Source organism: Onychostoma macrolepis, chromosome 05 (genome assembly GCF_012432095.1).
Source record: "Onychostoma macrolepis isolate SWU-2019 chromosome 05, ASM1243209v1, whole genome shotgun sequence".
In the NCBI taxonomy this organism is placed as follows: Eukaryota; Metazoa; Chordata; class Actinopteri; order Cypriniformes; family Cyprinidae; genus Onychostoma; species Onychostoma macrolepis.
The window spans coordinates 16,862,966-16,875,608 of record NC_081159.1 but is presented as its reverse complement, the minus strand read 5'-3'; the positions used below and the strand labels follow the sequence as shown (position 1 = coordinate 16,875,608).

The window sequence follows — 12,643 nt, the reverse complement described above, 5'->3', positions numbered from 1 at the left end:
TCTTTGTAATCTTCTTTTGTGAGCCAAATATCTTTTCCAGGCATCACGTTTCAGTGGTTTCAAACTATTTTTGCAATGTTTCACGGTGTGTCTGTGAAACGTTGAGGTACCATCTTAGTAGTTTCGTGTGCGTGTTAACGTCATGGCATGAGCTTTCCTGTAGCTCAAATAGTAGAGCATGGCGCTAGCAACGCCAAGATCATGGGTTCGATTCCCAGGGAAAGCAAGAGCTGATCAAATGTAAAAACTGTAACTTGAATGTAAGTCGCTTTGGATAAAAGCGTCTGCTAAATGCATAAATGTAAATGTAAATGGCAACGAACAACACAAAATACCTCACATGGGAAACACTTAACGTAACGCATAAATGTGCAACGTAAATCAAGCAAGCTAGTATGCATATGCCACAAAGTGTTGGCGAAATAACACATTAGCGGACTGGAGGGAATAATATGGAATTTTCAAGGACCTGTATCTATGTTTGTTCATTTTCAAAAACTTTCCAGGGCCTTGAAAATATTTAATCAGATTCACAAACTTTCAAGGATTTCAAGGACCCGTGGGAACCCTGAGTAACTTACTGGCAAATATTATCCCATAGTTGCAGTATTTCATACCACAATAAAATTACTGTGAAACTAAGTACAGTAGTTTTAAGTGTACTATTATTTTTTTATTTTAATTTGTTATTGCTTCACACCAACAGCTTTATTCACAAATCATCTTTTATATTTCACAGCTGAACTTCAATAACACAGAATTACCAGCATATTAACCATATTTCATCAGTGAACATACATATAACCTAAAAGTAAAAATCACAGATAACACATTGTGCCAGTGGAAAATAAATGTGTAAATATAAAAATAAAAGTTAATGTACTTAATTATTAAGACTATACAACAATAATCAGAACACATATCATCTCAAAACATTTAAAATGGTCTTCTTTATGGCGACGACTCTTCCCGCCTGCCTCACTGGTCAGCTGGTCAGCCAGCACCACTGCGGGAGGGAAATGCTAGTCAGCATGGCTTAATTGATCAAACAAATGAGACAACTGCAAGTGTTTTAAAAGGTTACCTACTTACCCATTTAACGTACTCGTACAACTTTTCATCTTCCCGAGTCTCCCTATTGGTCTGCTAGTGCCGCTGCGGGAGGAAAATACTAGTTTACTAGGAAAGTGAGCAAGTAAGATTACAATAATACATCCATGATGCTGAAGAAAACTGTATACATGCATTTTAACGTATACCTACCAATTTAACATACTCGTAGGACTTCACAACGAGTCTCCCCCTGGTCTGACAGCCATGCTGTGTGTTACGGGGCTGATGAGACACGAGACGTGTGAATCCATATGCAGACTTTTATTTACCAGAGACGTGGTCAAACAGGCAGGGTCAAAAAATGGCAGACAGGCATATAAAAGGCAATGCAAAGAGTTAACAGAGACAAGCGTGGGTCGACGATCGGCGAACAGTATCCAAAGGGGCGAGACAGGAGAGGTAATCCAAAAACGTCAGCGATGGTTCAGGCAGGGGAAAACACAATCCGACAAAGGCTAGGCTAGACAAGGCAAGGAAAACTAACGGGGCTCTGTAGGGCAGCGATAATGCATACAATACTCGGCAGTGACGGAAAGAAGGTCCAGGGTTGAAATAGGGTATGTGATCAGTGTGTGCGTAGAATCAGGTGTGCGGGTGATTGGTGCAATGAGTGATTGGTGACAGCTGTTATCAGTAATGGATGATGGGAAATGTAGTTAGATGGTGAAGTGCCAGAGTCCATGTGATGAGCGGGTGACCTCTAGTGGTGAGTGAACGGAAGTGCAGACCAGATTCGTGACAGCGCCCCCCCCCCAGCCCACCAGGGCAGAGCAGACGGGACTGGACAGGATGGACGAGAGTTCATTGGCGGCCTCCATAGCCGTGACAGGACAGAACGAAAGTTCATTGACGGCCTCCATAGCCGTGACAGGACAGAACGAGAGTTCATTGACGGCCTCCATAGCCGTGACAGGACAGAACGAGAGTTCATTGACGGCCTCCATAGCCGTGATAGGACAGAACGGGAGTTCACCGACGGCCTCCATAGCCGTGACAGGACGGAACGAGAGTTCATTGGCGGCCTCCATAGCCGTGACAAGACAGAACGGGAGTTCACCGACGGATACCGCTGACACCTCTGGAGGTTCTGCAGCAGCTGCCGCCACCTCTGGAGGTTCTACAGCAGTAACCTCAGGACACAGGGAGAGTTTAGTAATGGTCTCTTCGACCGCAACACAACAGGTTGAGAGTACATTACTGGGCGCCACCACCATACAAGGGGCCGACGCGAACCCCGCTGCTTCTGGAGGTTCTGCAGCGTGGACCGCCACCTCTGGAGAAGCTACAGCGGGCGCCACCACCTCGGGCAGTTCTGCGGTGGTGTACGCAGCCCAAACGCAACAAAGCGATTCCCATCCGGGGAAGTGCCTCAGACAGGGGAATATGCATAAGAACAGGAGGGTTAGAGTGAGTGGGTTTGGGGAAACCAGCCGTGCGTGCAGACACCAGCGGTACATCCCTCAAACTAGACATCAAACTGGGACAGTGGAAGACTGACCTTGATGATCTGGGTGTGTCAGCCCGGACGTGCTGTGACTCTGGACGGGCAGCTGTGACGTGCTGTGACTCCGGACGGGCAGCTGTGATGTGCTGTGACTCCGGACGGGCAGCTGTGACGTGACTCGGTCGATGACGACCAATTGTGACTTGATTTGACTCTCTGACATTAACTATGACTTGACTTAGCTTGTGAAGATCAGCTTTGACTTGGCTTGATTCGTGACGATCAACTGTGACTTGACTTAGCTTGTGAAGACCAGCTGTGACTTGCCTTGACTCATGAAAATCAGCTTTGACTTGACTCGTGATCTACGGTGACTTGACTTGGCTTGTGAAGATCAGCTTTGACTTGGCTTGATTCGTGAAGATCAGCTGTGTCTTGGCTTGATTCGTGAAGAGAAGCTGTGACTTGGCTTGACTCACGAAGAGAAGCTGTGACTTGGCTTGACTCACGAAGAGAAGCTGTGACTTGGCTTGACTCATGACGATCAGCGGTAACTTGACTGGATTCATGAAAATCAACTGTGACTTGACTCTTTAAGATCGACTGTGACTTGACCTGGCTCATTACTGGCAGCAAGAACATGACGGGGTGTTGTGGCCGCCATTTTGTGAACGGGCTCCGCTGGCACCGCCATTTTGTGAGCGTGCTCCTGCGCGGTTGTGATCATACAATTGTGTGCGGTGTCGCGTTCCTCAGCAACACCCACAGTGAACGATGAACCCACAGTCAGTACAGCATAATCCATAAAATCCCTTAGAGACGAACGGGGACCTTCAAGGGTTAATAATGATTTGAGCGGCTGGTTAATGCCCTCACAAAAGAAATCTATGAGCACACAGTCCGGCAGATCAGAAAAATATGCGAGCTCCAAGTACTCCTGTACATAATCCTCGAGCGATCGCAAGCCCTGCTCGAGGGTTAATAACAGTATTGCAGTGTCCATACCTGGCCAATATCCACCTAAAAAGCCGCTGGATCCTTGTGTGACCGAGTATTCTGTTACGGGGCTGATGAGACACGAGACGTGTGGATCCATATGCAGACTTTTATTTACCAGAGACGTGGTCAAACAGGCAGGGTCAAACAATGGCAGACAGGCATATAAAGGCAATGCAAAGAGTTAGAGACAAGTGTGGATCGGCGAACAGTACCCAAAGGGGCGAGACAGGAGAGGTAATCCAAAAACGTCAGCGATGGTTCAGGCAGGGGAAAACACAATCCGACCAAGGCAAGGCAAGGCAAGGCAAGGCAAGGCAAGGCAAGGCAAGGCAAGGCAAGGCAAGGCAAACTAACGGGGCTCTGTAGGGCAGCGATAATGCATACAATACTCGGCAGTGACGGAAAGAAGGTCCAGGGTTGAAATAGGGTATGTGATCAGTGTGTGCGTAGGATCAGGTGTGCGGGTGATTGGTGCAATGAGTGATTGGTGACAGCTGTGATCAGTAATGGATGATGGGAAATGTAGTTAGATGGTGAAGTGCCAGAGTCCATGTGATGAGCGGGTGACCTCTAGTGGTGAGTGAACGGAAGTGCAGACCAGATTCGTGACACTGTGGGAGGAAAAGGCCAGTTAGCACAGCTTGACTCAGAAACTGAGCGTTTGCTCACATATTCTTATAAAAATTAATGTAGCTTTATATCTTGCAAACATCATCAGAATAAAACGTATAAAGAGATAAAAAAGTTGAAAATTAAAGTTAACTTACCACACTCTTGTGAGCTTTCATCTTCACAATAAATCTGTCATGGTGCCATGCCAGCGGATGGGGAGATGTTTGGTAACACCTAAAACCTAATAACACTTCAAATGTAACTCATTACACTCTCTGTGTTGTCTGACAACAAGTATAAACAATTTGTTGATACTTTACTACATGTTAGGTGTGGATAAATTTATGTATCATTCAAGCAACAATGCTTATTACTGTAATAGCTTAATAAGTTTTGCTATATGTATGGTAATAAGAACTTTGTCTGTTGCTCTTAAGAATGTTTTAGCATGATTTTTGTAAAAGGTGAACTAGCAAACTGAATGCATAGCAATCTTCATGACCAGTGTTTGCTTATTTCACTCTGTAACCTATTAGCGGCGCCAGTACCCTCACTATCAACTCTCTCTTAAGCCCCGTTCAGAGACCAAATAGCTGTCTGACTTACACATCCGACACGTTTGCCCACAAAGATAGCATTTTTAATCTATCATGAAGCAGACGTGCCTCTATGCGCTCACTTTAAAAGCTTTTTATTGAAGTGGAAACGTTATATGGGCGATTGCGTTACACACAGAAACATTCGAGCATTAACTTGTTTTCAGCTTCTGCCCCGTGATTGTATAAATAAAACATCCTACTGAAAGTTTGCTGGTTAACTGCCAACATTTTAATTTTTATATAACTGTTTAGCTACGATAGTTCAATCGCGACAGTCTTCGCAAGTTTCATTAGTGTCGACTCTGCCATTACTGAATTTTCAAATATTTATAAAAATATCCAATTATATAAAAGCAGCAATAATTTGGCTAATATAAAATGAAATCTAAATATGTTACCTTGATAAGAGAGTTTATCCATTGACACGGAGGTGCCCGACCGTGTTGAAGTGGCGAGTAGCAAACCGTTGCACTTGTTTTTTTTTTTTTCAAATGAGAAGCGGCGGGAAGACACGCACGCCAATCATCGCAGGACGCAACGACTGCATAAAACAAGTGCTTTTAGATTATAAGGAAAAAAAATATCCTTTGAGATACTTATAAATCAAATAAAATGAGATTATTCATAAAGTAAATGGTCTTGGATTGTTATACACAGTACATCATGATATAATCCTTCATGATATAAAAAAAAACTAATGAAATACATAAAATTAAATCAATTTATTTAATTGTTAAGGTTAGTTACCCATAATTGCATAAAAATAAATTAGCTGCAAAAAAAATAAATAATAATAAATAAATAAATTTATGTAACTATAAATATATCCTAATATAGCCCAAATGTGGCCCATATGGGACCCACAAATAAACAATAATGGGCAACCTAACTGGGGCCCACATTCAGCCCATCAATGTGCCCACTCTGAGCCCATATAGCCCAGATAAATCCCATGTGGGGCCCTCATGGACATGTTGGCTGGGAAGTTGCATGGGATAATTTTTATGACATTTTAATCCTTTTTGTAAAAAGTTTACAATTCATTAAATTGACAAGTGCAAGCATTTTTTTTTAATATAATGTCTTCTTTGGTGAGCCAAAAAAAAAATAAGGTAGCGAAGGGGTAATAGTTATAATAAATAATAGTTGTAGTTATAATGAGAGAGAGCTAGCGAGCATGCTAATAGGCGTTAGGCGTAAAAGAACATATTTATTATGTTGGGGCCCCGTACCTGAAATTTGCTTAGGGCCCCCAAATCACTAAGTCCGCCCCTGAGAGTTGTTATTGTATAGCTGTAACCTATTCCTACCACCCTTGCACTGTTTGCACTTTCACAAAAAAGGAGTGGAAATTTCACAATCTCATGTTACAGGATAAAAATGCACACATAATTATAAATTGATTGGAATAAGAGCTTCTTTCAAAGGAGCTGCTTTGACCAAAAATGAGAGCAAACTTAAAATGATAAACTGATAATTGTGTAAATGAGTTGCAGCACATTTACATTTCCAACACCATATTTGATATCACATCATATTATGTAGATGTGATGTGGACCTGCACAGCAAAATCTCCAGTGTTGAAATCCTAGTGTTAAGGACTTTTAGAGTAAAGTGTTAAGGTTGTGGTGTTGAATTTTAGGGGATTAACACTAGCTAGTGTAAACAGCGCTCTCTGGCCGGTGTCAATACGGAGAATTACCCTTATTAACTCTGTTGAGTGTTATTAGTGACATCCGGGACATTTGCTCGTGTGCGCGCTTGACCCATCTGGAATATTTTTCAAAGACGCCATTTTCTTAGACTCGCGATGCGGAGCATATGAGGACGGAAAACAGCGAAATTAAGTGTTTAATCTTACTCACAATATGTGTTTTGTAATATCATATCGTTTTATAGCGATATTTACGAGGTGTGTGCGCCTAAACTTTTTTTAAAGACATTTCTTCCACTCGCGAGGCGGACCAGACAAGGACGTTTCTTTTTAAAAGGGAAACGCCGAAAGTTAAGTGTTTTATCTCATTTAAGTTATATGCATTTCACAACATCATATTGATTTATAGCGATATTTGTGTGATGTGTACACAAACTTTTTCTCAGAGAGATATTTTTCTTCACTCGTGATGCAGAGAAGACGGGCAAATTGGTTTTATCATGGAAAACACCGAAAGTAAGTGTTTAACCTCATTTACATTTTGTATTTTATAAAATAATATTACTTTATGAAGATATTTTTATGCTGTGCGCGCCTAAACGAGCCTAAACGTTTCTCACAGATGCATTTGAATGGCTATGTATTGACGCGGACGTCACTTTTAACAGGGGAAACATAAGAAGTAAGTGTTTTACCTCATTTAAAATTTGTGTTTTATTACATCACATATTGATTAATAGCGATATTTATGTGTTGTGTGCTCCTAAACCTTTTTCAGAGAGACATTTTCTTTCACTGGAGATGCGGAGCAGACGGGGAAGTTGGTCTTCTCCAGGAAAACACTGAGTGAGTTAAATTGTTAGTCATTCAAAGTGATTTTGTGCCCTCACAAGTCTTGGAATATGGCACATGAATCGCATAAACTACTTTAGACACTTTATTATCTTTTTTTAAAGCATGAACGTGTTTTGTGTTCAGCAAATGTGAATCATATAGGTTTGGAATTACAATTTTAAGTTAACTGTTCCTTTAATATTGTTACAGATGGTTCATGCTGGTTTAACAGAAAAATCGAAAGGAGATGATGTGCTTGAAGAGTATGAAGCTACCAATACATTAAGTGGGATGAGAAGAGCTTTGTCAGGACACATACCAGAGACATGGGTAAGCCGGCTCGTAAGCCACAATTGCATATTTTAAGATTATTGATTGTCATGCTTAATTTTTTTGATTATTAAACAATAATAATAAAGAGTCTGATCTCCTTCTAAAAATGTTTTGTAAAAAAACACATCAAATGTAAGTTTTTGGTATGCTTGCATTGTCATTTATGTTCCGTCCCATTTATGTGCATTCATGTTGGTAGGAGTCCAACCATAAGTGAACAGTAAATGTTTACTTGTACTCATGCCTTTCCACAGATGCCATGTATGACAGTTTCTTCTGTTGATTATTCAAAATATCTATTTTTGTGTTCCTCTGAAGACAGAAGGTCCTACAGGTGTGGAAGCACATGAGTATAAATAAATGATGACAGAATTTTCAGTTTTGGGTTAACTATTCTTATACTGTAAGTGATACTTGTCCCTGACATTTCACCTGATAAATGGATGTGAAATAATCCTTTTTGTTTTTTCTCCTATTTTACAGGAGCACTTTTGTGATGCTGCAGGTGGGAGTTGGGTATCTTGCTTGGCTGAAAGCTGCAGAGAAACACATCTCGTCTTGCTGAAAACTACTCTTTACAAGGAGGTCCAAACACCATTAGCAGAGACTTTGTTCAGTGAGCATTAGCATGCATTCTGCCTGGATGCTAATGAATGGGATGCTGTTGTCTAAACTGATAAATGTAAGCGTTATAAACCTCATGACATTAAGTGTACATATGGACCAAATAAGAATATGTATTTTCACTGATTTGCTTTGACATTATGATGTTTTAATTGTTGTAAGAACATGTTCTTTACATGCATTGAATGTGAAAACATTTTTCTCAGGGAAAAAGATTTACAATGTTTCAATTAAAAATTGTAAAAGTGTATTGTTTTGTTTATTTTTTTATATTTTTACCTGAACATTGGTGCAGTGTTCACCAGTTGAGGGAGTTAAATTCACTCTTTAAAATTTGCAGTGTAGGTATGTTTTAATCTGCATTACCATTTTAAAATAAGTATTTACATTAAATCAACATTAAATAAATACACTGGGTGTATAGGATTAATCACCATAAAGTGTTAAACGTGTATACTTGCGAGTAATAATTTCTTACCACCATTAGTGTTTAAAATTAAACACTAACACAGTGTTGGTATAATAAACACTTTTGTCAGTGTTGTTTTAACACTAGCAAAGATGGACCTGTATGTTCACCCGGAAAGTGTTAATTTTAACACCCATGGTGACAAATCTCCCAACATATTTTTGCTGTGTGGGTTTGGAAGACAAAGACCCATAGACAACACGTGTCTGTAATATGTTTCATAAGAGAAGCAAGCTGTGTTTCTTAAAGATTTTACATTCATGTGAAAATAAAAACACAAACAGAAGAATGTGTGTTTTTCTTAGTTAGACTGTGTGGCACCGAGGAAAAACTGGCATTAGTGTACAAGACTTATGTTTCATCTGATGACACATACTTGTTCTTCTTTTCATCCTCGCTTTTCACCACACTTTCTAATTATTTTAGCAGATGTGCTCTAGTCATCTTGATCATTGCAAATATTAATGAAGTCATAAATTTTAAGACAATGCTATTAAGAAAACAACTCTAATAGAAACCTAATCAAAAGCAGAGAATCTCTCTCTTAGCTAACAGCAGCAAACATGATAATGAGGCCTCTCTAAAATATGGAGTCTAATAACGTCCAGGAGAGAAATCTTATTAGCATGTGTCAAAAGGTCATTTCTTCCTGATGAATGATTTTCTGGGGTCTGAGTTCAGGTCATCAGTGAGTTGTTTTCCATGTTATCTGTTCCCTGGGCCAAATGTCAGTGGTTGAAAAAGTGCTTATGAAGAATAGCAGCATTCCCAGATGATATGATATCTGACAAAGGCTAGCAGGTCATCCCCAGTGCTCTGAACTGCTATCAAAGCTGCCATTTAGTCCAAACACAGATCTGAAATAGTTGAATAGAGTATATAAATGTGCTACCTCTCCATTCCCAAGATATTCATTGCAGCCAAATAAAACACGTACATTACTCTCCCCCTCAAGTCTCTCAGTTTGTATTTTCCTGACTTAACACAGCTGTATTCCTAAAATATGATACTAAAATACATTATACGTAATTATCTCTCATGGCATTTGTTCTCAAATAATAGCCACTGTTCTCTATGTATTCAGAAATATTTGAATAAAGGAAAAAATTAAATCCAAAAAAACAATGACATTTACTGTAACATACTGTACTCACATGCAAGTGCCTAAAATGCAGTGCCAGTCAATAAGTCCTTGACTAAAGTACTTGCCTGTTCCAAACAAAGCATTATTTTAAGCTTCTTTAAGGCTTCAAATGAGTACAAAGCCATACAAAGAAAGATCACACTCACAGAATTATGTAATTTTTGACTCATGGCATCTCCCACACTGTGGATCAAAGACCTCCAGCTTTACAAATTCTCAAAACCCCTTAGGACACATACCAACAAAATCCCACAAGAACACAGGTACACACATACTGTATACATACAAAGGCTATTCCATTCAGGAGCTTAATCTCTGAACAGGCTGTTTGTTTTCCCATTAATTTTGTTAGGTTTGTTGTTTGTTGTATTTTCCATGAACACACAACACACTTTGTGCAGTTGTCCAGAGCGACATTAATCTTACACACCAATTAAATGGATTCCCAAGTCATTTTAAACAGGCACTTTTGCCTGCAAATATGTTCAGAACTAGACTGTTCAGAGATTTTGTCAAACAGACAAAGCACTCAAAAGAAAAATTAGACATATTACCAAATAACCTTGTCTAGATAAAACAATAAAACTTGGTGAATGACTCATAAATATATTTTTCTACAAAGATGACTATGGTGATGAAGGACATGGCTTCCACCAACCAAGTGTTTTCATGATTTGATTTTTAGCACAGTTCAAATATCATTTTAAATCTTACATGAATCTACTAAGATTCACAAAGTTTTCTCCTAAATGTTGTTGGTTCATCACAATAAAGATTTGTGATGATGACTAGTACGACTAAAAATGCTACTAAAATTTATGTGTGCCATAAAAATGTATCTGAGGCAAAGCATCTTAAAAACTAATGGGCCTTGTTTCACAAACAGGGCTTGGGTTAAGTCAGAATAAGGCCAAAATTCAGTTTATGACATATCATTTATAAACGTGCCTTAGAAAAAAACATTACTGGTGGACTTTTCTTTAAATGATATATTTTATATTTTATGCATAGCATCAATGAAACATTAATTAATTTTATAATATATCAGAGAGAAAAAAAAAACTGTTGATTAAGTTGTATACATAGACTAAGAGTTGTCTCAGAGCATTGGACACATTGCAGGTTTAATATTTAACCATCAAGTTGTTTTGTGAATGTGCACCCATTAATGGCCTGCACATCCTTGTTAATATTTATGCAGTTGAGAGAGGCTATTAAGCGAGCATGTTTGCCCCCATGTGCTGTTCCTAAGAAAGAAACGGTTTAAATTAACTCCTTAATGGACCATATCTTTGATTACCTCATTAAAAGGAAAAAAAAAAAAAAAACATCTTTCATTTGTAGATCTGAAGGCACACAGATTTAGCCTGCTGCTGAAACATTTCATTTCATACATACGCTAGAAACCATGTCCTTATGTAAATCATTAGTTCACTATTTAACCCTTAAAAAACATGGCATGACTGAGTCACGCTGTTAGTCAGATCCATCTCTGTCTCTGTTATTCACTGAACATGAATGGAAATTATTTTACCTTTACAGGAGTTTAATATAGGGAAATGTACTAATCCCTACCATACATATCCATAGTTTTAGGCGAATATTAGGTATTAAATGTGTGTATATGAAACAAGAGGAAAACATAAAGGGAAAAGGTCTCGGCACTTGTTGCTACTGTTAATGTGTCATGTGATTGCCAAAAGGAATGTTAATGCTGAAACGTACATATCAAAGATATGTGACCCTGGACCACAAAACTAGTCATAACGGGTCAATTTTTTGAAATTGAGATTTATACATTATCTAAACTCTGAATAAATAAGCTTTCCATTGATGTATGTTTGTTAGGATAGGACAACATTTGGCTGAGATACAACTATTTGAGAATCTGGAATATGAGGGAGCAAAATATTGAGAAAATCGCCTTTAAAATTGCCCAAATGAAGATCTCAGCAATGCATATTACTAATCAAAAATTAAGTTTTGATATATTTACAGTAGGAAATTTACAAAATATCTTCATGGAACATGATCTTTACTTAACATCCTAATGATTTTTGGCATAAAAGAAAAATATAAAAAGAATAAAGATAATTTTGACCCATACAATGTATTGTTGGCCATTGCTACAAATATACCCGTTTTGTGTTCCAGGGTCACATATGTCTGTCAAACATTGAGCAGAATGTGGTGTAGAGCCTGTTTTGAACATCCATGACTTTGCATTTATCAAATATGGTCTTTGAAATTTAAACTCAGTCAATAGAAAGAATTCAGGTAATGAATCAGAAATAAAGTACATCGTTTAAAGTAGGTGGATAATATCTAAATCTTCTGAGTGAATTTTCAGTGAACTGTAGCTTTAACTAAAGTTCACTCAAAATGGAAAAAGTTGCTTTAAACCTTAAAAGTAGAGTCCGTATGGGTGATGCACATTTTTAAAGTGTTCTGGAGCTTTATGTGCCTATAAATATGCAAATATTTTAAATAATATAAATTAAATTGAGAACTATGGCAACTTAAATTTCATTGTGGCTTCAAAAAACCTGGGATTTATATAATCATATGCATCACTGTTTTGGCACTTTTATATATTTTTGGTAGCTTGAAGGAAAGGAAAGGAAAGGAAAGGACAAAGTAAAGGAAAGGAAAGGGAAGGGAAGGAAAGGAAAGCCCCTTGACAGCCCCTAGCCATCATTCAGAACAACATGAGGGTGAGAATTGTCAAGTTGGGTCAACTATCCTTTTTAAATTAAAAAATATATATCAACAGCTTCTTTTGATAGATCCTCTGTGTGAGAGCAATGTCTTTGAGATA

General features: G+C 38.6%; 2 long non-coding RNA genes across 3 annotated transcripts; one reads left to right on the top strand and one right to left on the bottom strand.

Moving 5' to 3' along the window:
- Positions 1–586: 586 nt before the first annotated feature.
- LOC131541117 (uncharacterized) lies at positions 587–5,249 on the bottom strand. Of its 2 annotated transcripts, XR_009271401.1 has the most exons (5): positions 5,166–5,249; positions 4,324–4,409; positions 1,264–1,335; positions 1,093–1,155; positions 587–1,006 (listed from the first exon to the last, which is right to left on the bottom strand). It is a non-coding gene; the product is annotated as an uncharacterized LOC131541117 (long non-coding RNA). The 2 variants fall into 2 exon arrangements; XR_009271402.1 differs by lacking the exon at positions 4,324–4,409 and having other exon boundaries at positions 5,166–5,231.
- A 1,038-nt stretch (positions 5,250–6,287) lies between these two features.
- Positions 6,288–8,460, top strand: LOC131541222 (uncharacterized). The gene is made up of 5 exons (XR_009271431.1): positions 6,288–6,937; positions 7,044–7,103; positions 7,200–7,267; positions 7,466–7,585; positions 8,072–8,460. It is a non-coding gene; the product is annotated as an uncharacterized LOC131541222 (long non-coding RNA).
- Positions 8,461–12,643: the final 4,183 nt, after the last annotated feature.